At 44.7% G+C, this 27,448-nt stretch overlaps 1 protein-coding gene across 2 annotated transcripts in view; it reads left to right on the plus strand.

Annotated features, from left to right (window-relative positions):
- JCAD (junctional cadherin 5 associated) overlaps nt 1-27,448 on the plus strand; it is a 181,827-nt gene that overhangs the window by 71,377 nt on the left and 83,002 nt on the right. Inside the window, exon 2 of one of the 2 annotated variants that reach the window (XM_073677595.1) lies at nt 22,382-22,442. The exons of the other annotated variant lie outside the window; for it this stretch is intronic. The gene's annotated coding sequence lies outside the window, so the exon portion shown is untranslated. The remainder of the gene's footprint in view (nt 1-22,381; nt 22,443-27,448) is intronic. 2 annotated transcript variants of the gene reach the window in all.

Consider the following 27,448-nt stretch of genomic DNA (forward strand, 5'->3'; position numbering starts at 1 on the left):
AGGTAACGATGTACTTTTCTTCAGGCACGCAGTACCCGGTTGTTGCGGGCACGGTATCCTGCCGACTACGCCAAAGTTGACGCACCCCCTGGGCCATATTCTTTAGGGGAATACCCGGAGCCGGATCAGATGGGGGTTGTAGTCTCCGAGTGGCTGTGACCCGGTCCGTGCCCAGGGTGTCAAGCTCAGTGTGTGGCAGTCCTTACTGATGTTACTAAAGTTCTTTATGTCGACTACGCCACCCGTTGAATTGCGGTCACTACGGCCGCCGCTGCAGCAGGGTCCGCTGAGGCTGATGGTGTTTGTGCAGCTTAGGTAGTATAACCCTCAACGGGAGGGGTATAGCCTCAGGGGGTCAGGTGCAGAGGATGGTGGTTGTGGAAGTGCAGGGAAGATGGTAATGAGAGTCAGAGTCGGGTTGTGCAGTTCAGGGTTCTTTACTTACTGCTGTTCTTGTACCGGTCACTCCGGCCTTGAGTGACCACCCGAGCCGCGCTGCGTCCACCAGGTCCTGGACTCGGCCAACCCCCAAGTAGTTCTGGAGCGTGGTTCTGAGCTCCCTTTCTGTCCTGTCCTCGTCTCTGGCCTTCCCCACCAGGGATCCACCTATGTCCGGCTCCCTCGGGCCTCTTGTTGGCGAACCCTTGCCTCTGGGTTCCCTGACCCTATGCGTGGTCTGCCTTCCGGGTGGATATAGTGGGTGGCCGTGGCAGATGCTGCCCACGGCCTCCGGTCTCTGGCTGAGGTATGCTGTAGCCCCCACCAGTTTGGGATCCGGTACCCTGTTGCCAACTCTTCATCCTGTGATTGTATTTGGGCTCTCAGAGTTCCTTCTTTCTCCCCCTCTGGGTCTTTCTCTCTCCTCTCTCTCTCTCTGGCCTGGGGCTGCTCTGCTCCTCTGCTCTCTTCCACTCCTCTGCAAAGGCTTACTAACTGTCTTCTCACAGACTGACCGACTGACCCTGATCTTAGATGGTGCCCACCTTAAATACTCCCTCTATGTGTGAGCTCAGGTGACCAGCACCCAATGAGCTCCTAGCTTTACCCAGGCTGCTCCCCCTATCTGCCCCTACACTACTGGGATTTTCCACCCCCCTCCCACTCCAGCCAGGAACAGACTCGGTCGTACCTGCACATTTCTAAGTGGGAGTACCGTTGGTCTGCTCCTCGGAAATGGGATGTGTGTAGTGCATGCAGCTAACTGAGCTCAGTTCCACACTCCATCCTTACCCGGGAGTGGAATACCACACCTCTGGGTTGAGGTGCAATACCCCTATAGCAGCCGAATCCTCAGGGTGCTACACACACACATGTAAACAAACAGCATAAATGGCATAAATATATTTTTCTGTAATTTTTTATTTATGTGCTAAAGAATAAGAAAAATCCACAATGGGAAAAAGGATGTAGCTGGATGCTGCAAAGTTTGCAATATAATAATTTTTCTAACGGAAATTTTGGTATTGTATTGTTCAAATGACAAAAATATTTTTTTTCTTTTCACCTTGCCACATTCATAGCCATAACTTTTCTTGTACATATAGGTAGGTATTATTTTTTTGTGTTGTTTTTGGAAGTGCTATAGTTTTTTTTAGACATAATTTTGCCATGCTTTTAAGTAAGCATAACATTTCTATTAACTTTTATTTGATGATAAATACAATTGTGTTATTTTTATTCACGCCATTTACCACCATTCACCCCATTGTTATGATTACCAGGATGCCAGATATATCCATGTTATTTGCATTATTTAAAAACCTTTATTACAAAAAAATAGTTTATTGTAATAGATTTTTTTTACCCAACAATGTACTGCCATACAAAGACATGTGTGTATGTACAGTGCCTTGAAAAAGTATTCATACCCCATGAACATTTCCATATTTTCTCACGCTACACCCACAAACTTAAATGTATTTTATTGTGATCTTATGTGATATACCAACACAAAGTAGCAAGTATTTGTGAAGTGTAAAGGAAATGATACATGGTTTTCTAATTATTTTAAACATATAAATATGAAAATTGTGACATGCATTTGTCTGATACCCCTAAATAAAATCCTGAGTGACCAATTGCCTCCAGAAGTCACTTAATTAGTAAATTGAGTCCACCTGTGTGTAATTTATTCTCAGTATAACTACAGCTGTTCTGCGAAGGCCTCAGACTTTTGTTTGATAACATTAGGGATCAAGCAGCATTATGAAAACCAATGAACACACCAGACAGGTCAGGGATAAAGTGGTGAAGAAGCATAATGCAGGGCTAGGTTATTAGAAAATTACCCAATCTCTGTACATCTCACGAAGCTCTGTTCAATCCATCATCCAAAAATGGAAGGAGTATGGCACAACGGCAATCCTACCAAGACCGGGCCGTCCACCTAACCTGACATCCCAAGCAAGGAGAGCACTAATTAGAGTAGCCGCCAGGAGGTCCATGGTCACTCTGGAGGTGCTGCAGAGATCCACAGCTCAGGCGGGAGAATCTGTCCACAGGACAACTATTAGATGTATCCTTCACAAATATGGCATTTATGGAAGAGTGGAAAGAAGAAAGATATTTTTGAAAGCAAGTCATAAGAAGTCTCATTTGCAAAAAGCCATGTAGGGGACACAGCTAACATGTGGAAGAAGGTGCTCTGGTCAGAAGGATGAGACTCTGTAATTTGCACCATCTTGTATCCTTGCTGGGAATGTAATATATGCTGTTAACTATTGGTGATCCAATAAAGTCTTACCAGAGTGTGGTACCCTCACCCTTGTCTGAGTAGTGTTCTGCCCACGGGGAAGGAGTGAGGGCGTTCAGTGGGATGAGCTCTGGCCTGTGCGGACTTTCTAAAGACACCCAGGCCAGCGGACAGACGAAGGCAACCGCTGACGATCGTTTCTCCACAGGGACCTTCTTTTGTTCTGTTCATATACCCTAATACGGAATAAGGAGATAATAGGGAATAAGGGTTATCTCCAAATCTTATTCATAGACACAAAGTTAAATGATAAAATTGTGCCTGAAGCGACTTTTAGGAGGAGTTTAGGCGCTTACTGCATATTGTTTTGAGTTTAAAGGGAACCTGTCATCTCAGAAAACACTATTTATCTGCAGATACAGTATAGGATTAATTTGCTTGTAAATAGTGAAATGAACTTATTTCCTCTGCCGGCTTTCAGTCATGTGACTGAGCTGTCAATCAAAATAGTGTGGCATTCTTACAATCACCACTCACAGTATAGTGAGCAGTGTTACAAGTGGTGACTGTACTTTCATTAAGGCAACCGGGCAGCATTGTGAAGCTATTTACCTGCAATTCAACCCTATATCTGCAGGTGACAGGTTCCCTTTAATATATAAATCATATGCATCAAGCTCTATAAATCCCATTAATGTTGGCTGCAAGCACCCAGAATTTTAGAATTTTGCTCTATGTCTATACAAGAGATTTGGAGCTTCGTGCCAGAGGTACAACAGCAATTATTTAAAGGGGGTGTCCAGGACGTTAACATTGATGACCATCAGTGTCTGATGGGTGGGGATGCAGAACTTGGTACTCCTGCCGATCAACTGTTCCCTGTGTCGGCGGCGGCAGGAACTTATCAGTTGCGGAGCTGCACAGCACAGCTCTCTGGACAGAACAGTGGCCTCAGTCGTGTACTGCACATCCACCCGCTATTGATTTGAATAGGTGGCGAATGTGCAGTACCTAGCCGCAGCCACTATACAGTTGACGGAGCTGTGCAGCACCGCAAGTGAGCAGTCTCAGCTGCCGCCGACCCTGGGAACAGCAGATCAGCGGGGATGCCGGATGTCGCATTCCCACCCTAAGGATAGGCCATCAATGTTGAAATCCTTTTAATCCATTTACTGTTTTTTAATGGTGTTTTAGAGTGTACATTCACTTTTAGGGATATTGACATTCAGCTTACAAATATTTAGTGCCTTATGTTTACAAAAAGCCGGTTGGGGTCTGTTTCCTGTACACATTATGTCCCCTTTAATAATTTCCTGGCATGTCCTAATTCTATTCTAGCTTGTGACAGCTCTAGTTTCTGTAAATAGCTATTTAAACTGATTGCATTTCAATGACATATTTTGGCATGTGCTCTCCACATTGTGCTGGATTGTTTTTTAACCACAATAAAGTTTTCAGTTTTAATGAACTTGGCCGGGGTCCATCCTAATTAATCCCAAGGGACTTAGAAGGCTGGGGCACCACTGCAGGAAATAATTGTTCCCTTGTTATTTTATTATGGAAACTGTTGTCGAAAATAAGGATTGTATCCCTAATTTTGTTGGGTCTATCAACAAGCACCAATTTATTTAGATTTCCACCTAAGAAATGGAAAAGATTATCTCATTTGTTGAAAATCCTATTCACTATTGTGCGTTGTTTCTCGATGCCTTATGTTTGTGGATCTGTGAAGGAAGCCGATTCGCTTGGTCCTTCCTCATAAAAAATTACTTTATGCCTAAAACACGCTCGATTCTCACTACAGTCGTGCAGCAAAGAGGGAATGGAGACTCGGATCTCCACTCTTGTGGTCGTTAGTATTCCCAGAGATCATACTGTACATTATATAGCATGTCATATAACCTCTTCATGACCGGACGATTTTCCATTTCTACTCTTCCAGTTTTTACTCCCTTTTTTCCAAGAGCCATATATTTTTTTCTTTTTTCATCCCCACCGTCATTAAGGTCTTGTTTTTTTTACAGAACAAATTGTAGTTTTGAATGACATTATTCACTTTACAATATATAGTGATGAAAATGGGAAAACAAAATCCAAGTGGGGTGATGTAGTTGAAAAAAACTCTATTCCATCATTGTTTTTTTTGGGTTTCGGTTTTACAGTGTTCATTATGTAGTAAATATGACCTGGTAACATGATTCTTCAGGTCAGTTAAATTACGACAATACCAAACTTTTTTAGTTTTTATTTTAACAGTTACAAAATTTCAGAACATTGTAAAAAAATATATATTTTTTTTGTTTGTGTTGCTATTTTCTGAGATCGGTAACATATATATTTTCTTCCTTTGCTGAACCTGTAGTTTATATTCATAACATTGTGAGACACATACAAAGTCTTGATTGGCGACCGAAAAACAGCCATTCTTAGCTTTTTTATTTTTTTTTTCAGCTTTCACCTTATATGATAAATATGTTTATATTAATTAGTTTGGGTCATTTCTCATGCCACAATACCAAATCTGTTATATTTTGTTTTTATTTTTTTATACTTTACTATATAACTTTTGGGTAAAAGGCAGGTGTTATTTTTTTTTTATATTTAAATTTTTTTTTTATGTTTTTCGGCAAAAATGCAACATTTTTTAACAAGCCCTAAGTGGTTAAGAAACTAACAAAATGTAAACTATTCACAAAAAAAATAATTGGTCTTTTGCTCACTGCAATCAATGACAGGGGATCATTGGCTTACCTAATACATGATAACATTGCTTAATTCCTAAAAAGCTGTAAACATCTCCTTTAAAATCAAGTTCCTTTCATAGTTCTTTGATATCAGGTTATGATTCTCATACACCAAACTGTCAAGAAATGTTAGGTTCTTGTAGATAGGAAAGTCCTCCTTGGCCCACTTAACATTTCTTGGAAGTGCTCAAACCTCTGGTATCAGGGAGGAATAGCTCACATACCACCATATGATTTATGTCAAGGAGAAGTCAGTTTTGTGTTTTGGCACAGATAGTTTCCAAGGTTGTGTAATTAAGATAAGAGCGGAATCTTGTTTCTAAAAGCAGATCGCCCTTAATTGTGGATGGGAGGTCAGTATTGTATGAGCCTCAGCTTCTAGTACAAAAGTAGACTTACATACAGTACAGACCAAAAGTTTGGACACACCTCATTTAAAGATTTTTCTGTATTTTTATGACTATGAAAATTGTACATTCACACTGAAGGCATCAAAACTATGAATTAACACATGTGGAATTATATACTTAACAAAAACGTGTGAAACAACTGAAAATATGTCTTATATTCTAGGTTCTTCAAAGTAGCCACCTTTTGCTTTGATGACTGCTTTGCACACTCTTGGCATTCTCTTGATGAGCTTCAAGAGGTAGTCACCGGAAATGTTTTTCACTTCACAGGTGTGCCCTGTCAGGTTTAATAAGTGGGATTTCTTGCCTTATAAATGGGGTTGGGACCATCAGTTGTGTTGTGCAGAAGTCTCGTGGATACACAGCTGATGGTCCTGCTGAATAGACTGTTGGAATTTGTATTATGGCAATAAAAAAGCAGCTAAGTAAAGAAAAATGAGTGGCCATCATTACTTTAAAAAATGAAGGTCAGTCAGTCCGAAAAATTGGGAAAACTTTGAAAGTGTCCCCAAGTGCAGTTGCAAAAACCATCAAGCGCTACAAAGAAACTGGCTCACATGAGGACCTCCCCAGGAAAGGAAGACCAAGAGTCACCTCTGCTTCTGAGGATAAGTTTATCCGAGTCACCAGCCTCAGAAATCGCAGGTTAACAGCAGCTCAGATTAGAGACCAGGTCAATAACACAGAGTTCTAGCAGCAGACACATCTCTTCAACAACTGTTAAGAGGAGACTTTGTGCAGCAGGCCTTCATGGTAAAATAGCTGCTAGCAAACCACTGCTAAGGACAGGCAGCAAGCAGAAGAGACTTGTTTGGGCTAAAGAACACAAGGAATGGACATTAGACCAATGGAAATCTGTGCTTTGGTCTGATGAGTCCAAATTTGAGATCTTTGGTTCCAACCACTGTGTCTTTGTGCGACGCAGAAAAGGTGAACGGATGGACTCTACATGCCTGGTTCTCACCGTGAAGCATGGAGGAGGAGGTGTGATGGTGTGGGGATGCTTTGTGAATTTATTCAAAATTGAAGGCATACTGAACCAGCATGGCTACCACAGCATCTTGCCGCGGCATGCTATTCCATCCGGTTTGCGTTTAGTTGGACCATCATTTATTTTTCAACAGGACAATGACCCCAAACACACCTCCAGGCTGTGTAAGGGCTATTTGACCAAGAAGGAGAGTGATGGGGTGCTACGCCAGGTGACCTGGCCTCCACAGTCACCAGACCTGAACCCAATTGAGATGGTTTGGAGTGAGCTGGACCGCAGAGTGAAGGCAAAAGGGCCAACAAGTGCTAAGCATCTCTGGGAACTCCTTCAAGATTGTTGGAAGACCATTTCTGGTGACTACCTCTTGAAGCTCATCAAGAGAATGCCAAGAGTGTGCAAAGCAGTCATCAAAGTAAAAGGTGGCTACTTTGAAGAACCTAGAATATAAGACATATTTTCAGTTGTTTCACACTTTTTTGTTAAGTATATAATTCCACATGTGTTAATTCATAGTTTTAATGCCGTCAGTGTGAATGTACAATTTTCAAAGTCATGAAAATACAGAAAAATCTTTAAATGAGAAGGTGTGTCCAAACTTTTGGTCTGTACTGTATATTTAGTCCAAAATTCATAGGAAGTATTGCTGTTGTTTTTTTTTTGTTGTTTTCTTTATTATTGTCTAGCTCTCTTAAAGGGGTTATCCAGGACTATTTTATTTTACCATGGGCCGAAGGACTAACAGGCAAGTAGTTGCTAACTACCTGCCTGTTGTGCCCGGCACCAATCTCTACCGGCACAGAGGGGTCACAGACTTGGCTGCTTCCGCTGATGTCAAGTCGACAAAGCAACGGCTTCTCTTCCAGGCTGCTCAATTGATGGGGCGAGAAGTCATGCTGATTGACAAACTGGTACCAACACGTTTCTGCCAATCATGCTGCATGAATCTGTCACTCCAAAGGGCTATGGTACCCTGTTCCTGTGGTGGACTAAACCTTCGTCAAACTGGCACTAGTTTGACTAAGGTTTAGTCCACCACAGAGAGTGGGTACCTTTGGAGTGACAGATGCGTGCAATACTTTCCCTTGAAGAACCTGAATAATTGAAACGTGTCGGGAGGCACGTAGGGCAGATGTAGGACAATGTCTACATAGGAACAGCTGTGGACTGCCCTTGTTAGGGTGGGGGTTTTGGGGTGAACAGGGCCTGGTAGATCTGTTAGGGTCTAATAGGGTGAGCCTCTTAACTCTTTTTATATAATTAAATTGTTTCTTTCCTAGTGGAGTCACCATTGCTTGAGTAGTTTGTATTTTTGAGGACAAGTAGACTGGTGCATTACACTGTCTGGTGCAATATACTATTTGACTTTTTATTGTAAAATGACCATTGTCAGTTTTTCGTAATCAAGCTCCCACTATTGCAAGGGACTCAGATTATGCATATTGGCATCCATCACTATGGATTTGGCACTTTGTATTTTTGATGTGCGTTTTTTGTGGTCTGTGTTTTTAGGACCTGTCTTTGATTAGGTGTTTTTATTATATTCTTAGTCTCTGGGACTGACAGAGGTCAATGACTTCCCTCTGCAGTCACTTGCTGGACCCCATCAATCTGCAGAATGCAAGAAAGGCTGGGTCTCCTTCACAGAGTTTTCCTGCACATTGATGCTCCTGTACACCTGCTGTTCAGGAAACTATGACATAGCCCCATTCATTTGAATGGAGCTGTGATGCAGTTATAGGGGATGTACAATCACATAGGGTAAAAGGGATAACAAAAGAAAAAAGTACTAAACGTGTCATGGAAATGGCTCAGACCATAGCGGAGTGAGGTACTTTTTAGGAAAATGGACAGAACCCACAGCAAGCTGTACCTTCCAGGACTGAAAAATGACCACAACCCAAACTCTGCTTTTATTAGATGGAGGTTATGCCCACATACTTCCTCTTGGTGAGCTCATATGGGGGCTGGTTGTGGGATATGCTTTCAGAAGTTTAAGAGATCCCAAACTTTCAGGATATCTTCACCCGTGGGGGTCCCAGGCGGTAGATATTGTCATCATGTTTACTATCAAGATTTTACCTTTGATAGCGTCATTCATTGGTCCGATGTTCAGTTGTAGGGGTTAGAATTGCCTTATGGTGATGTGGCACCCCAGGAATCCAGTTGCCACAGTGGCATTTCCTCCCTCACAAGGGTGTGATGCCATGCCTGGAAGCAAGGAGGGGTCCCCTAATCAGGTTTTACTAGCATGCAACACTTTCCTGGCTCCAGACCAACAAGGGGAGCTCCTCCCCTTAGCAACTGGGATCTGGGGGCGGGGTTAGTTAGTCTGAGGAGAGAAGACAGGAGTTGAAGTCAGGACGTTGAAGAGAAAAGACCTAGGGAGTGGAGCTGCGCGGCAGTTCACTCCTGAGGATAGGAGCACTGAAGAACCAGACACCGGAGTCCGAGGTTGTGGGGCACCTAAGGCCCAGCAGCAGAAACCCGGAGGGCAGGAGACTGCAGGTCTCCTGGCCCCAACAGACGCCCGGAGGCTCAGCAGCACCGCAGGGCCCAGCACCGCCACGTGGGAGCGATGCATCAGCATGGCCCGAGCTGCCTGCCATACGGGTGAGCACAAGGATGTTGTACTCAGGGACGAGGTCCACAGCACAGCTACACAGCTACAAGCAGCAGGACCAGAGAGATTAGTGCAAAAGGGAAGGCCTACAACTCTACCTGGCGAGATGGATTCCTTACTTGCTTCCAGGCTGCCCGGACTTCCATTTCTAGCCAGTATCCGTGTTCCGGTCTGCCTAATCACTGCAAGTAAACATAAGAGGAAACCGCCATTGAGTTGTGGACTGATTATTAACTGCGCCATCACCCCTGCACTTCAACGCCCAGCATCACCTATAGCATCTACAACATTTCTGCACTGCCCTGGAGCTAAGCTCTATCTGTGGAGAGCCAAACCACCTTTGCTGCATTAAATACCAGCTTCAGAGGACCTGTGCTGCAGCGGCGGCTACCTATAGCCGCATACCACAGGTTCGTCACGAACTGCATACATAAAAACTATAAAATCCCCTTTTTACTGACCGCCCTGGGTCACAGACCGGGTCACCGCCACTGTGACATCTCCCCAAGCAACGACCGCCCCGGCACCGAGTACCCCACGGCCCAGGGGGCGCGTCAACTTGGCGTCACGAACAGGATTCACGAAGCCAGGTATAACCGGGTCCTGTGTGCCATAGACTTTACTAAACGGTGTTATCACGTGGTTTGCCGCCCGCCGAGGGGAAGCATGAAGCCCCGATCCGGAACCGCCGGGTAGGAGATCCTTCCGCCTGCAGAGCACTATACTGGTACGTCAGCAGACGCCGAGGACCTGTCTGAGGTTCACTAGGGGGGGAGGAAGATGCCCAACCGAGGAGAGGATTCAGCTGCCGCCACGGTAATGCGTTATCAATGCCGTATATACCAGGGGCGGCGTGGTTGCCCCAGTACTCAGGGCAGTCGCACACCCTGAACGACTTTGAGGAGAGACTGCGCAGTTTGTTTAAAGTGTACCCCCTGTCTGAGGAGCAAAAAGTCAGCATCCTCATAGGACAGCTAATTGGTGCATCTCAGAGAGAGGTGAAGTCCTGGCCGGGCAAGGACAAAGGCACTGCCAAGGAAGTACTGGCCCGATTGAAGGATACCTTTGACACCCGCACCGCAGCAGAAATTAAAATGAAGTTCTACGGGTGCAAATAAAGGGTGCAGGACAGTGTACGGGACTATGCTCTAAACCTGCAGGAGGCGCTGCGAGCCATCAAACAAGGTAGACCCTGACAGTGTGTGAGGCGAGAACAGATTGCTAACTGAGCAGTTTATTGAGGGGCTCCTATCTAACGCTCACCGGACACAGCTGCGCATTATGGCTCTGCAAAACCCTGATCTGGACTTTGCGCAATTTAAAGACCGAGCCATCCGGGTGCTGCGAGAACCAACCCCAGGCGGCACTGCATCCCTCCGGCGCCCAGCTATCACATACCAGCAGGAGGTGGCGTCCTTTCCCCCAGCACCTGTGGAGGCTGACGCGCAGACTCTGGACAATGACCCCTCTGCAGACCTACGCCTTCAGGTCCAGGAGCTGACAAAAAGTGTGGCTACACTAACCAAAACCATGCAGGCCATGCAAGTGTCTCCAAAGGAAAAGATCCAGCTGGCTTCCAGTCCAGATGACGTCCCAAGGCGATGACAGAGAAAAATTCCACCAACTAGAGGGAGGAACAGCGATCGCTCGACCAGGACGGACAACCCATCTGCCGCCGCTGTCAAAAGGCGGGGCACTACGCAAGATTCTGTAATTTAAACTAGCAACCCCTGGGGCCGAGGGCCAACCCCCAGGAGTAAGACGACCAGGCCCACAAAGCTTACAAAACAAGTACGTGGGAGGACGACCGGTCCTACCTGTCGTGCTTGATGGCATCCCAATGAACGCGTTGCTGGACACTGGGTCCCAGATGACAACGATGCCATATATCCTTTATAAACAATACTGGACTGATTCAGACATTACCCACAGTCCCGATGAACATATTAACATCTTTGCCAGCAATGGTCAGCCCTTGCCTCAGGTGGGATATAAAGAGGTGACCATAAAAGTTGGCAAAGTAGAATTGCCATCACAAGGAATGATTATTGTTGATATTGACCACCGAGAAAGTCATCCCATGATAACCTTAGGCACTAATGTGATAGAAAATTGTCTTGGAGAAATTATTGTTTTGTTGCAACAGGTCGCAGAGACTGCCAGTTCCAGTCAGCAGTGAGTTCTGCAGACGGAGATCAGAGCCCTGATGAAAAGACAACAGGTAGAGCTGTCTGGAGGGGAAATTGGCAGTGTCAGGATGAGTGATCCGTTCCCCATTGCAATGCCCCCTAGGAGTGAAATGTTGATATGGTGTCGGCCAGCAATTTGTCTCAGGGGTCAAGATTATCAGGCCTTGGTAGAACCTGTGTACTCAGATAGTAGGCCCACCATCTTGACAGCCAAGGGGGTAGTTGATGTCCGCAAGGGGAGAGTACCGATACGCATCCTGAATTGTGGGGAGAAAGAGGTCCATTTACCCCGGTATGCTACCCTTGCTAAGTTGTTCACTGTCAGTAACAACGAAATAAAGGCAGTGGAACCCTTGCCTCTGTCCAAACCGGCGGAGGATAATGACGACAAGGGGCAGATGGAGGATTGGTGTCAGAAGCTACAAGTAGGCACTGACTCCACCCCTTTGCTCCAAAAACATGGAGTATACCAGGTGGTCCAAGAATATGAGCGAGTCTTCAGCAAACACCCACTAGACTTTGGGCAGGTAAAAGGGGTCCAACATCATATAGCCACAGAAGATCATCCACCCATTAAAGAGAGGTACCGGCCTGTACCCCCAGCTCACTATCAATGTGCCAAAGGAATGTTACGGGAGATGAAGGAGGCTGGGGTGATCAGAGATAGTTGTAGCCCCTGGGCAGCTCCATTAGTTCTCGTTAGAAAGAAAGATGGTACAATGAGGATGTGTGTTGATTACAGGCAGATTAACTGCATTACACATAAGGACGCCGATCCATTACCCAGAATTGAGGAATCATTAGCTGCACTAAGATCCGTTAATTATTTCTCCACTTTGGATCTCACCAGTGGGTACTGGCAGGTTCCTGTGGCAGAGGCGGACAGAGAAAAGACGGCGTTTACAACACCAATGGGCCTCAGCGAGTTCAACTGCATGCCATTCGGGCTCTGCAACGCCCCAGGAACCTTCCAGCGGTTAATGGAGTGTTGCCTAGGACACAAAAACTTTGAAACCGTCCTGCTGTACCTAGATGATGTAATTGTCTACTCAAAGACATATGAAGACCACCTGGAGCATCTGGCCGAGGTGTTTGAAGCCCTATCTGGTTATGGCCTGAAAGTAAAGTTGTCCAAGTGCCACCTGTTGAAGCCCAAGGTGCAGTACCTAGGTCATGTGGTAAGCGCCGAAGGTGTAGCACCAGACCCTGAAAAAGTCACTGTGATCAATGACTGGCCAAGACCCTCCACTATCAAGGAAGTGCAGCAGTTCCTCAAGCTGGTAAGCTGCTACAGGAGATTCATCAAGGGTTTCACCAAGATAGCGGCACCCATGCAGGACCTCTTAGTGGGCCAGTCCAAGAAGGCCAAGAACCTGAAAACCTCCGTTCAAATGGGGTAAACCAGAAGACGAATCTTTCATTCGACTGAAAATGGCTCTTACTGAAGACGAAGTCCTGGCTTACCCCGACTTTGGCCAACCATTTGTACTCCATACGGATGCCAGCAACATGGGATTGAGAGTGGTGCTGTCCCAGGTACAGCAGGGCAGACAGAGAGTGATTGCCTACGCCAGCAGGAAGCTCCGGCCCACGGAAAGAAACCCCGACAACTATAGTTCCTTTAAGTTGGAGTTTTTAGCCATAGTCTGGGCTGTAACAGAGCGCTTCAAACATTACCTCACCTCCTCCAGATTTACAGTCTTCACAGATAACAACCCGCTGACGCACCTGGAGACTGCGAAGCTTGGTGCCCTAGAACAACGATGGATGGCCCGACTGTCTAACTACGAGTTTACCATCAAGTATCGGGCGGGGCATAAAAATACAAATGTTGATGAGCTATCCAGGATGCCCAACTTGCCAGATGGGGGAGAAGACCCGGAAGAGCTGGAGGAGATAGAGCTACCCGCTTTCCATCGTCAAGGGGTGACCCAGTGCTCCCACTGTGTGAGGGACAAGCGCTCCGCCAATAGAGAGGCCACGTTCAACCCATTGCCCCACCATGGATGGGCAGAGACGTAGAATAGCTACCCGGCTGTCCGCCTGGTAAAGGAGTTGCTGACACAAGCTGACTCGCACCCTGATCCAGATGCTCCACAGGAGACCCAACAGTTGTGGAAGGAGAAGGGCAAACTGTTCATCTACGAGGGAAAGCTGTGTCGAAGAAGCATCAACTCCCAGACACACAAACTGGTCTGGCAGGTGGTATTCCCGAGGTGGGATGCTTCAATGGTCTTAGAAGCGTACCACGATGGAGCAGGACACTTCGGGTGGAAGAAGTTGGAAGTCCTGCTACGTGAGCGATTCTACTGGGTTGGCATGAGGAAAGCAATCGAGAGATGGTGTCGAGAATGTGGTCCATGCAACCTGAGACGGAAAGACCGTGACAGCCAGAGGGCTCCCCTGCAGCCCATAATCACCAAACAACCACTTGAACTGGTAGCCTTGGACCACTTGAAGCTAGCCCCAAGCCGGTTAGGCTATGTCTACGCTCTCACAATAGTAGACCACTACTCCCGATTCCTTGTAGTAGTGCCAGTGAAAGATCAGACGGCTCAAACGGCAGCCAAAGCGTTTCAACAACACTTTTGTCACCCGCACGGTTACCCTGAACGAGTGCTGACCGACCAAGGTCCAGCCTTTGAAGTAGAAGTGTTTCAAGAATTCTGTAATTTGTACGGCTGCAAGAAAATAAGGACGACGCCGTATCATCCCCAGACCAATGGGTTGTGTGAGAAAATGAACCAGGTGGTAATAGACCTGTTGAAGACATTGCCCCTTGAAGAACGTAGCCTGTAGCCAGAGAGGTTACCAGATTTGGTGGACCTATATAACCATATCCCGGTGAACTCCACCAGCTGTACACCCGCTTACCTAATGAGAGCAAGACATGGCAAGCTACCCATTAACTTAGACATGGGAGTATTAACACCAGAGACGACATCACCAGATGCAGATTGGGATACAGAGAGGCAGCAACAAAACCGCAAGGTGCAAGAATGTGTGGAGAGAAGTTTGTCGCAGGCAAGACAGAAGCAGGAGAAAACTTACAATCAGCACGCACCTGCAGTTCCCTTGTCACCTGGAGAACAAGTACTCAAAAGGAAGAGACGAGTCCACAAATTAGATGACCAGTGGGAGGTTGAGACATACACCGTCCCACCCTTAAATTACGATAACACCAAAGTGTGCCTCATCAGTAAAGATGGAGGGGAAGCTTCAGCGGCAGTCTCAAGAGACCACTTGAAGATATGTCCTGAACAGTTGAAACACAGAGAAGAAGACCAAGACAGCCCTCAGCCCACAGAAGAGGTGGAAGAAACGGTCCAGACAGTCCTTGGAGCATTTCCCCGGTCTTGGATGCAGGTGAACAGAGCAATTGTGGTACCGGTCCTGACCTTCCTCCAAGTGGCCTCACCGGAAGCTGCAGAGGCTTCAGAATATCTGGAAGACCAGTCGGCCCCAGAGACAGATGCTTCATCAGCAGCAGATCAGGAGAATCTACCCTCTGCTAGCAGTGAACCTGTCGTACCCAGGGTGAGTCAAAGAATTCGTAGGAGATTACCCAGCCTACCGGTGTTACCTCAGACTACCCATAGTGTAGTTCACACTGAACCCACCACACCAGGGGTAGACACTAGGGACCAGGGTAGACCAGTGACAACAAATGTACTACGTAGATCGACCCGGAGTACTAAAGGTCAGCTCCCTGCCCGCTGGAGGAACTAAAGTGTAAGAGAACTAAAGAGTATGTTATAAATAGTAGTAATCGTTAAATAATGGTAGATATATATATTTGTTATATTTTTTGGACAATTGGACCACAGGACTAGGTGTGGTCAGGACAGTGTTGGATATAGTTACTAATTGGCCTAGAAAATAAACCGCAGGTGTGGATGAAGACCAGGCCCACCGTAAGAGTGCCATGAAGCCACGTCCAGGGACGATACACAAAGTGGGTTGATGCGGTTCCCACCAGCCAAATTTCAGTTACCCAGATTGTGGCGTAAAGACTAAGCGCCGCAGTGACTGTTGTACGTTTTTGTTGGGTTTTTTGTAATTTTTAATTTAATAAACTGTTTGTAATGTGAGTTGTTATTGTTGACTGTTAATTTTAAAAGGTATCCTCAGTCCGGGAGTACTGAAGTTAACTAGGGGGGAATGTGGCACCCCAGGAGTCCGGTTGCCACAGTGGCATTGCCTCCCTCACAAGGGGGTGATGCCATGCCTGGAAGTAAGGAGGGGTCCCCTAATCAGGTTTTGCTAGCATGCAACACTTTCCTGGCTCCAGACCAGCAAGGGGAGCTCCTCCCCTTAGCAACTGGGATCTGGAGGCAGGGTTAGTTAGTCTGAGGAAAGCAGACAGCAGTTGAAGTCAGGACGTTGAAGAGAAAAGACCTAGGGAGTGGAGCTACGCAGCAGTTCACCTCTGAGGATAGGAGCACGGAAGAACCAGACACCGGAGTCCGAGGCTGTGGGGCACCGAAGGCCCAGCAGCAGAAACCGGAGGACAGGAGACTGCAGGTCTCCTGGCCCCAACAGACACCCGGAGGCTCAGCAGCACCGCAGGGCCCAGCACCGCCACGTGGGAGCGACGTATCAGCAAGGCCCGAGCTGCCTGCCATACGGGTGAGCACAAGGACGTTGTACTCAGGGACGAGGGCCACCGCACAGCTACAAGCCGCAGGGCTAAAGAGGTAGCGCAAAAGGGAAGGCCTACAACTCCACCTGGTGAGGTGGATTCCTTACTTGCTTCCAGGCTGCCCGGACTTCCATTTCTAGCCAGTACCCGTGTTCCGGTCTGCCTAATCACCGTAAGTAAACATAAGAGGAAACCGCCATTGAGTTGTGGACTGATTATTAACTGCGCCATCACCCCTGCACTACAACGCCCAGCATCACCTATAACATCTACAACATTTCTGCACTGCCCTGGAGCTAAGCTCTACCTGTGGAGAGCCAAACCAACTTTGCTGCATTAAATACCAGCTTCAGAGGACCTGTGCTGCAGCGGCGGCTACCTATAGCCGCATACCACAGGTAGCGTCACGAACTGCATACATAAAAACTATAAAATCCCCTTTTTACTGACCGCCCTGGGTCACAGACCGGGTCACCGCCACTGGGACATCTCCCCTAGCAACGACCGACCCGGCACCGAGTACCCCACGGCCCAGGGGGCGCGTCAGTGATATGAGTGAACACATTATGTTTTATATAAAACGGGAAGTTACCAGTGTGAGACAAGTAACTAACACAGAATAGGAGACATGAAATTTGTCTTCTTGAAAACACATTTTTTGCAGCTCTCTGAGCTTTGCTGTATTGCAAAAATGTTGATACCCTGTCTGCCTGTGAGCTGAAGCTGAAGCACCATGAGTAACCAGCAGATGTGTCAGGTATAATCACACACAGCTCTGCAGTGAGTTGAGAGAGAAGAGCGACCATTACATATCACACTGTTAACGCTTCCTTCATGTTAAATAGGCTCTGGAGACAGAGTTATCTTCCAGACGGCGTCCTCCCCATGATATAAAGTGAAAAAAGATGATTTATCAGCAACATGGTATCTGATATGAGACATGCCCATATTAATAGTTTAGATTGGTCAAATGTGGTGACAGATTCCCTTTTCATTGACCAATCTGTTTAAAATTTTATGATATATTTGAAGGTGGTCACAACATAATTTTCTTGCCTAATTGCCTCCCCAAATTTATTCTGGAGCTGTGCTTATGTTATCTCATGACATTGACACTTAAATAAGTGACATAATATAAGCGGGGTATATTGAAAATAAATCTCACATTCAAAGGGAATCTGTCAGTAGGGTCAACCCTCCTAAGTCTTCTATATGGGCATGTAGGTCATAGGAAGCTGATTAAAATGATACCTTGATATCTGTGATCCGATTTCTTATTCCAGAGACATCCACATTTTTCTTATATATAAATTAGCTGTTAACATCTATGGGATGGGCATGGAATGGGCCCTGTAAATCTGCCTCCAGAGCTCATTTTAAATGAAAGGGGGAGTTATTAGAGTGAGACATGTAGATCAGGAGAGCAGACTGTCAGTTATTACATGTCTCACACTGGTAACGCCTCCTTTCATTTAAAATGAGCTCTGGAGGCAGATTTACAGGGAGATCTATGTGCGTCCCATAGATCTTAACAGCTCATTTACACATTGAGAAAAACGTGGATTTCCCTGGAATAACACAACGGATCGCAAATATTAAGGTATCATTTTATTCCACTTTCTACGACCTGCATGGTTTAGGAAGGTTAATCCTACTGACAGATTCTCTTAAAAGTGTTGTCTGGTCATATGAGATTTATGACCTGTCATTGTATAAGTCATGAATATGAGATCAGTAGGGATCTGACACGACAAATCAGCTGTTATTAGCTCCAGTAGCAGGCAGATGTAAACATTGAATGACACAAAGCTAGGAGAGATAGCTAATACTAGAGAAGAGAGAGAGAGAATTCAAAAAGACCTAAATAAACTGGAGCAGTGGGCAGCAAACAACAGAATGGTTTTTAACAGGGAAAAATGCAAAGTACTACATCTGGGCAATAAAAATGAAAAAAGCATATACAGAATGGGAGGAATAGAGCTAAGCAACAGTACATGTGAAAAAGACTTGGGTATACTAATAGATCATAGACTGAACATGAGTCAACAGTGTGATGCAGCAGCAAAAAAGGAAAATACAATTCTGGGATGTATTAACAGAAGCATACAGTCTAGATCACGTGAAGTCATTATCGGTCTTTACTCCTCTTTGGTCAGACCTCATCTGGAATACTGTGTACAGTTTTGGGCACCACATTTTAAAAAAGACATCGACAAACTGGAGCAAGTTCAGAGAAGAGCGACCAGAATGGTGACTGGTCTGCAAACTATGTCCTATGAGGAACGGTTGCAGGATTTGGGAATGTTTAGCTTGCAAAAAAGAAGACTGAGAGGAGACTTAATAGGTGTCTACAAATATGTCAAGGGCTGTCACATTGTAGAAGGATCATCTTTATTCTCATTTGCACAAGGAAAGACTAGAAGCAATGGGAAGAAACTAAATTGGAGGAGACACAGATTAGATATTAGAAAAAACTTTTTGACAGTTAGGGTGATTAATGAGTGGAACAGGCTGCCACGAGAGGTGGTGAGTTCCCCTTCAATGGACGTCTTCAAACAGAGGCTGGACAGACATCTGTCTGAGATGATTTAGTGAATCCTGCTTTGAGCAGGGGGTTGGACCAGATGACCCAGGAGGTCCCTTCCAACTCTACCATTCTATGATTCTATGAATGGAGCTTTAGTGTACAGCTTTGATCAACATGTAGAAGAAGGTGCAGCTGAGTACTGCAGATCAGCGCCTATTCTTTTAAACGCTGATGTGCAGTAGATGGCAGTGGATGCTACAGATTGCAGTGCAGCTCTGTTCAGTGCTTACATCCAGCTACCCCTGGAGTTAAAAATAGATGATCAGTGGGGAAACCAGGTGCCAGACCACCACTGATCTGATATCTTAGGAATAGGTCATCAATATTTGATGCCTGGAAAACCCGTTTAAATATATCAAAACCAACATGTGTGGCACATATTACATTTTTTGTGCTTTTTTTTTTTTGCTTTTTCATTGATAATTAAATTTGGAATTATGTATATACCTTATACAGTGTGAATTACCAGAAGCTTCTGGGTGTTCTAATTAATGGTCCACGTTACCTCTTTTCGATGCCAAGAGTATAGAATAAATGGTGTTTAGCTACATTACTGGCGTGCCTAACTGGTCACTTATTCCAGAAATCACAACATTTAAATTGTCTTATGGTTGTGGAATGTTTTAAAATTTTCTGCCAGTTAAAATAGAAAGTTCCATTGTTGATGGGAGATTATTATACAGTATAACTTTAAAGTTAAAGTGGTTGTTCCCTTTCAATTAAATTTCTTTGTTGGTTGCAGTTTTCTACTGTTTTCAAACTGTTCTGAATTCACCTTTCCTGGGTCCACCAGTGAGTCTTCATTGTTCTCAGTGTCTGGCATTGGCTGCAGTGCTGACATCACCTTGAGTGCACGGCAGCCAATCAGTGAGCTCACTGATTCACTGAGCTCACTGATTGGCTGCTGTGTTGTCTACTTAACATTAGCGCCACAGTCAATACCAGACACATGGAATAATGGCGGAGACTCGACAGAGGACCCAGGGAAGGTAAATATAGAGCGTTTTTTTTATAGCAAACTAGAACTAGGGGACAAATTTAATTGAAAATAAACAACCCCTTTAATGTCCCACCCTAAAATATCATTTTTTTTATCAGAATAGGTGCTGTTTAATTTCTTACAGAGCTCTAAATCTCCCTTACCAACATAGATTTATATTAGCACTGTCACCAGATTTCGCAATACCAACTGCATACATTATTAAACAGATCTTTCAGACCTGCTGAGGTTGATGTACTTACTTTAACAATCCATGTCTGAATGACTGTATAATCCTAAAATTAAAATGAGCATTTTATGAGTCCAGCTATATAGTGAGAGAGCATGAGTCCAAGTGTATTCTCCACTCACCCAGACTGACTGAGAGCTGCAACTTGTACTGAGCAGTGTGAGATCACAGCAGCAGGGAGGAGGTACACTGAGGAGCTTTCAATATAGATAGGTCGCAGGAGACTTAGTGTAAACTTTCAAAAAAGGATTGTAGAGCCATTCTGGCATGGATTTTCACAGTAAGTATACCAGCTTCATAAGTTCTAAGAGAGCTATTGAATAATATATGCTGTTTATATTGTGATCTCTGGTGACAGATCTCCTTTACAAATACAAAGTTTCCACCATTAGGAGGGCTGCATACTGTTAGGCACTGAGCTCAGTAATAAGACAGTATGCAGCAAGCACTGCTCACTCTCGGTGTGAATTCACACACGGTGGATTTTGTTGCAAAAATTTCTGTGATTGTTCTATTCGTCCGAAACAACCTTATGCATATGAATGAAACTGAGTTTTTGCAAAATACTCTGCAGAGTGCAAATAACACCCTAGATATGTCTGAGGCAATCATCATGTTAACGTTTATATCTATGCCTGGGATTTGGAGCTTTGTATCAGAGAAACAGAGCTCTGACTGATCAGTGCAGTATTTTGAACCTAAAAACATCTTCATGGTAAAAGGTGGAGACTTACTTTAAAATTTATTTACGAGTCCATTCACATTTCCATTTGAAAAAAAAAAATGTAGCAAAAAGGGGGGAAAATGTTATCAGTTCACCATTGCTATTGTTGAAAATGCGGAATTCAAGCTTTGATGCACGTAAAAATCGCACGGCCAGCAACCCCGTTGTGGAACCCAAAAAAATGAAAGGAGAAACCAGCGCTGAAAGTCTAAAAATAAAAAAATATTAAGTCATTTATTGAACAATCATAAGACACAAAATCAAACAATTATAAAGGAAGAAGGGAGTTGCAAAACCTTACGCGTTTCAGACAAGCATGTCCTTAGTCATAGGTGATGACTAAGGACAGGCTTGTCCCAAACGCGTAAACATTAATTAAGCCTATGTTCACACCTGTTCTTAGCTTCCTTCCTCCTTTTTAGTCTAGGTCATACGATAGTATAAATAATTGGTCCGATTTTCATCCAGAAAAATGGGGTGATTTTTTTCTCACTTGTCTTCCACGTTTCATCCGTGTACAATCCGTTTTTTATAGCAGCAGCTATTAATCATTTACAGGACCATTTACAATTTCCAATGTTATAGAATTGCAATGTATCCTACTGTGGAATCCGATTTTTTTCTCGCATCCATAGATTTGAATGGGTGAGTCTCATCCAATTTCAGAGTCAAATTGCAGCATTCTGCGATTTTTTTCAGAGACACATTCTATCAGCAAAAAAAAAATCAGTCGTCTACACTGTACCATTGAATAATATGGGTCAGTTTGCTATCCAATCAAAAATCGGATAGCACTCGTACGATTTATACGCTTGTGTGCACAAGCCCTTAAGTTGGGGCTATGCAGCGACTATAGCCACGACCCCTGTTGCGTGGACGAAGTTCACTATGTCACGGCTATATCGCAGTGCAATACAAGCGAATGGTGTCGCATTGGCGCCCCCGTGGGCACTGCGACTGCAACAAGCAAATTGCAAAAATTCTGACATGGTGGGACATTTTACGACTTTCTTCTCTTGCTTGCAGTCACAATGCAACACTGCTCATTTGTATTGCACTGCGATGTAGCAGCGTCACCTAGCGAAGTTTGGCCGCGCAACAGGTGTTACAGCCAAAGTCGCTGTGTAGCCCCAGCCTTAGGGCGCAGTCAGACGTCCATTTTACTCATGCAAGGATCGCATCGCAATTCTTGGACTCACATGCCCTGAGTGTGACAGCATGTATTTCCATGGAGCTGTCATGCTCAGGTCAGTCCGAGAATTGTGATGCGATCCTCATCCGTGTTATACGGCCGTCTGACTGCGCCTTTATTCTGACACTTTTCTCTCAAAATCATTGTTTGCTCATTGAATGAGCAATGAGACCTGCTTCACTACATGCTAAATAATCACTTAAACCAGCATTGTCCTGATGATGTCAGGAGCTTCCAGCAGCCTCAGCAAAATCAAATGGTGCTGATCTAATTAGACAGTTCTTCGGATACAATATTCATTTAATAAAGTTACTCAGTTAAATAACATTGTATAAGATAACAAAATTGTTCTTTTTCACAGGCTACACAGTCTGATTTGAAAAGACTTGATGACTGATACCAGCCAGGAATAATATCCCCCAGTGAGTATCTCAACTTACTCTACTACATGTATCATTGTAGCATATTATACTTTCTTTCTAGGGACTCATACTTGGAAAATGGAAATAATAGATTTCATGTGATTTTTTTTTTAAATGGTTCTCCTTTTTTCTTTTTAGTGATTCTTAGGCTTCAAATAAATTTTAATATCTACAGCAGCAAGTGTTCAATTCCCCTGCAGAGACATCATAGGGTAAATGGAGAATTACATTGGGACTATTGAAATCAACAGGCTATCTGTATAATGTATGGGCATGCCCGGTCCTCCAGAAAAACAGGAAAGGGCAAAAACAAGGGGAAGGGGGTTGTGGGTAAAACTCCTCCAAGAGCTGTACCCATTTTTAAATGTCATTTATGCTTCTACTTATAATTGGACGTGATAATAAAAAAAAATAATTCTGAGAAATATTCATACAGTTTTATCACTCACATCTGCAGACTTTTTCCCATGATGTACCCGTCCTGTGGACCTTACTGTCATGCAGTTTTTTTGAATTTTGATGGGGATCCCCTCCAAAATTGACATCAATAACAGCTTCATCAAAACTCTTCCAATACACTTTCAAAATATTGTAATGATAATTTCACATTTCTGTTCATACAGAAAGTTATTTTTCGAGAAGATTTTGAAAAAAAAAAAAAGAATTGACATGTCACTTATTAATGAAAATTCATAGTGGAACCCATAACCAAACTTAGAGGGGTTGGTGACTACTTCACAAGTCCCTTTCATGTGACCTAACTGCCATAGATTCCCTATTTTGTAAATACTTTGCTTTGTCAAATCCTTCTAGCTGAGCTGCTCTCCTGGTCACATGATCCCTGACTAGAAATCCTCTGATTTCCTGTGATGTCAAATTCTCACTCTGTTCTGGGCTATGATGGGTGGGCGTGGTTTGCTATGTGGGTGGGTGGGGCTCCATTCAGCAGAGCTCACTCTGGTCCTGTGCATGCTGCTGCAGATGCAGAACTACTTTGTATCTTTATGTATACAGCAATATACACAGTGTTCCAAATTATTATGCAAATAATATTTTCTCAGATTTTCCTAAATTACCTATATGAATTGCAGTCATTGTAATTTTCCAGTCAAATAACTATTAGAGTACAATTGAAAGGTTTTTGTACAAACTGCCTATGATAACAGTATATTTTTAAAAAAATAAAAACTCAAACTGCACTCAAAATGCATGTTCCAAATTATTATGCACAGCAGAGTTTTCAACCTTTTCATTTTAATAAAGAACAAAAAAATTGTCATTTTTGAAATTATAAGCATTAGCAGGTTATTACAAACTGAAATCAAACAGTTTTCAACTCAAAACTTTATTCTAGGTGATGTTACATTTGCACATAGGACCGCTTTTTCGAAAGGAGCTTCTGAACTCTCTCGTCCATTGAATTTGTCAGGTTTTGGATGGTTTCTGCTTTCATTGTTTTGCATGAGGACAGAATACCCTCCCAGAGCTGTTGCTTAGATGTGAACTGCCTCCCGCCATCATAGACACTCCTTTTGATGATGCTCCAGAGCTTCTCAATGGGGTTGAGGTCAGGGGAGCATGGGTGCCACACCATAAGTTTGTCCCCTTTTATGCCCATAGCAGCCAGAGATGCAGATGTGTTATGTGCAGCATGAGACGGGGCATTATCATGCATGAAAATGATCTTGCTGCGGAATGCACGGTTCTTCTTCTTGAACCATGGCAGGAAGTGCTGTTTGAGAAACTCAGCATACATTATGGAGTTCATCTTTACCCACAACGCACAACCATTTCTTGTGCGTAATCACGGCGAAATCGCTGCCATTGACTTGTATTGAACTTCATAACATCCGCATGCATACAAGAAATAAAGATGAAGATGAGCCGAGGTCATGTCCAATAAACTCAGCTCACCTCATGCACGTCACTGACAGCGTGGGAAAATTCTCCTGCGCTTGCAGTGAGCGTGAGAGAATTCTCCTGCTGAAGGGCTGAGCGCAGGAGAATTTTCCCACGCTGTCAGTGACGTGCATGAGGTGAGCTCATGTCCAATGAACTCAGCTCACCTCATGCACGTCACTGACAGCGTGGGAAAATTCTCCTGCGCTCAGCGCTTGAGCAGTAGAATTCTCCCACGCTGGGATGGCATTGAGATGACAGGCTGGATCGCAGCTGAGCGCTGCCATCCAGCATGCCATCCTTCATAGACACTGCAGAGCGCAAGCATGCCTGCGCTTCTCAGTGTCTGCGGTATGGCAAGCTGGATGGCAGCTTTCGGCTGCGATCCAGCCTGTCATGTCAATGTAGCAGAGCTGAAGCTGTCGTGGGAACCATGGAAAGGTAAGGATGAGGTTGCTTTATTATTTTACTTTTATTGCAGGAGATCATTGGCTTCAGCTGGAATGGGCGTGACTGTAAGTATGGTTTAATTTAAAACATTAAAAAATTGTGTGTTTATTTCAATTAAAGGACTTTATTCTGGGTGTTGTGTTTTTTTAAATACTTTACTAGAAATTCATGGTGGTCATGTCTAATATTGGCGTGACCCCATGAATTTCGGGCTATAATACCAAGCTGGCCCTAACCCCTTTATTACCCAGTGAGCCACCGCACCAGGGCCCTGGATGAGTTGGGTACAGCGCCAGAAGATGGCTCTTCTATGAATGCGCCATTTTCTGGGGTGGCTGCGGACTGCAATTTGCAGCGGGGGGGCAGAAAGCTTGGGCCTCCCTGCGCTGCGGATTCCAGCCCCCAGCTGCCTAGATGTACCTGGCTGGACACAAAAATAGGGCGAAGCCCCACCTATTTTTTTTTTTTGAAATTCATGAAATAATTTAAAAAAAAAGGGCTTCCCTATATTGTTGTGTCCGGCCAGGTACAAATAGGCTGCTGGTGGTTGGGGGCAGCCCGTTCCTGCCTGCTGTACCTGGCTGGACACAAAAATAGGGCGAAGCCCACGGCAATTTTTTTTTAATTATTTCATTAAATTCATGAAATAATTAAAAAAAGGGCTTCCCTGTATTTTTGTTTCCAGACAGGTACAAATAGGCATTTGGGGGTTGGGGGCAGCCCGTTCCTGCCTACTGTACCTGGCTGGACACAAAAATATGGCGAAGGCCACGTCAAATTTTTGGTGAAAAATTCAATAAAATTTAAAAAAAAAAAACACATTTAGGGACTGCATCTTTATTAACCCCTCCACGTGAGGGGTTAATAAAGATGCAGTCCCTAAATTATTCTTTTTTTTAATTATTTTTTAATTAATTTTTCCCAAAAATTTTGACGTGGGCTTCGCCATAATTTTGTATGCCAGCCAGGTACAGCATCCAGGAACGGGCTGCCCCCAACCACCAGCTGCCTATTTGTACCTGGCCGGACACAACAATATAGGGAAGCCCTTTTTTTTTAAATTATTTCATGAATTTCATTAAATAATTAAAAAAAAAATATGTCGGGCTTCGCCCTATTTTTGTGTCCAGCCAGGTACATCTAGGCAGCTGGGGGCTGGAATCCGCAGCGCAGGGAGGCCCAAGCTTTCTAGCCCCCCCCTGCTGCAAATTGCAGTCCGCAGCCACCCCAGAAAATGGCGTGTTCATAGAAGCGCCATCTTCTGGCTCTGTACCCAACTCATCCAGGGCCCTGGTGCGGTGGCTCACTGGGTAATAAAGGGGTTTGGGCCAGCTTGGCATTATCAGCTGGCCCTAAGCCTGAAATTCATGGGCTCACGCCAATATTAGACATGACCGCCATGAATTTCTAGTAAAGTATTTAAAAAAACACAGCACCCAGAATAAAGTCCTTTAATTGAAATAAACACACCATTTTTTAATGTTATAAATTAAACCATACTTACCGTCACGCCCATTCCAGCTGAAGCCAATGTCTTCTGCAATAAAAGTAAACTAATAAAGCAACCTCATCCTTACCTTTCCATGGTTCCAACGACAGCTTCAGCTCTGCTACATTCACATGACAGGCTGGATCGCAGCCAAAAGCTGCCATCCAGCTTGCCATGCCGCACACACTGAGAAGCGCAGGCATGCTTGCGCTCTGCAGTGTCTCTGAAGGATGGCATGCTGGGTGGCAGCGCTCAGCTGTGATCCAGCCTGTCATCTCAATGCCATCCCAGCGTGGGAGAATTCTCCTGCTGAAGTGCTGAGTGCAGGAGAATTTTCCCACGCTGTCAGTGACATGCATGAGGTGAGCCGAGTTCATTGGACATGACCTCGGCTCATCTTTATGCCGTCACAGCGAGACACTGAGGAGCGCAAGCATGCCTGCGCTTCTCAGTGTGTGCGGCATGGCAAGCTGGATGGCAGCTTTCGGCTGCGATCCAGCCTGTCATGTCAATGTAGCAGAGCTGAAGCTGTCGTGGGAACCATGGAAAGGTAAGTATGAGGTTGCTTTATTATTTTACTTTTATTGCAGGAGATCGTTGGCTTCAGCTGGAATGGGCGTGATGGTAAGTATGGTTTAATTTAGAACATTAAAGAATTGTGTGTTTATTTCAGTTAAAGGACTTTATTCTGGGTCTTTGTGTTTTTTTTTAACTTTGACTATGGGGTTAGTAATGTGGGTGTCTAATAGACGCCTCTCCATTACTAACCTGGGCTTGATGTCAGCTGACATTATAAGCTGACATAAACCCCAGCCCTATTACCCCACTGCCACCGCTACAGGGCAGTGGGAAGAGCGAGGCTAAGTGCCAGAATTGGCGCATTCTATGGATGCACCATTTCTGGGGCGGCTGACGGCTGGTGTTTCTAGCCTGGGAGGGGGCCAGTATTCATGGCAGCCTTCCTGGGCTATTAATATCAGCCCCCAGCTGTCTGCTTAGCCTTTGCTAGCTATTAAAATAGGGGGAACCCCACGTCAAGGCTAGGTATTCAGCTGGGGGCTGATATTAGTAGCCTGGGAAGCTCCGTGGGTATTACCCCCTTCCCAGGCTTCAAACATCTGCCCCAGCCGTCTGCTTTACCTCCGCTAGAGACTAAAATTACGGGGAA

Source organism: Phyllobates terribilis, unplaced genomic scaffold (assembly GCF_046119375.1).
Source record: "Phyllobates terribilis strain yellow unplaced genomic scaffold, ASM4611937v1 Scaffold_4__5_contigs__length_816908805, whole genome shotgun sequence".
Lineage (NCBI taxonomy): Eukaryota > Metazoa > Chordata > Amphibia > Anura > Dendrobatidae > Phyllobates > Phyllobates terribilis.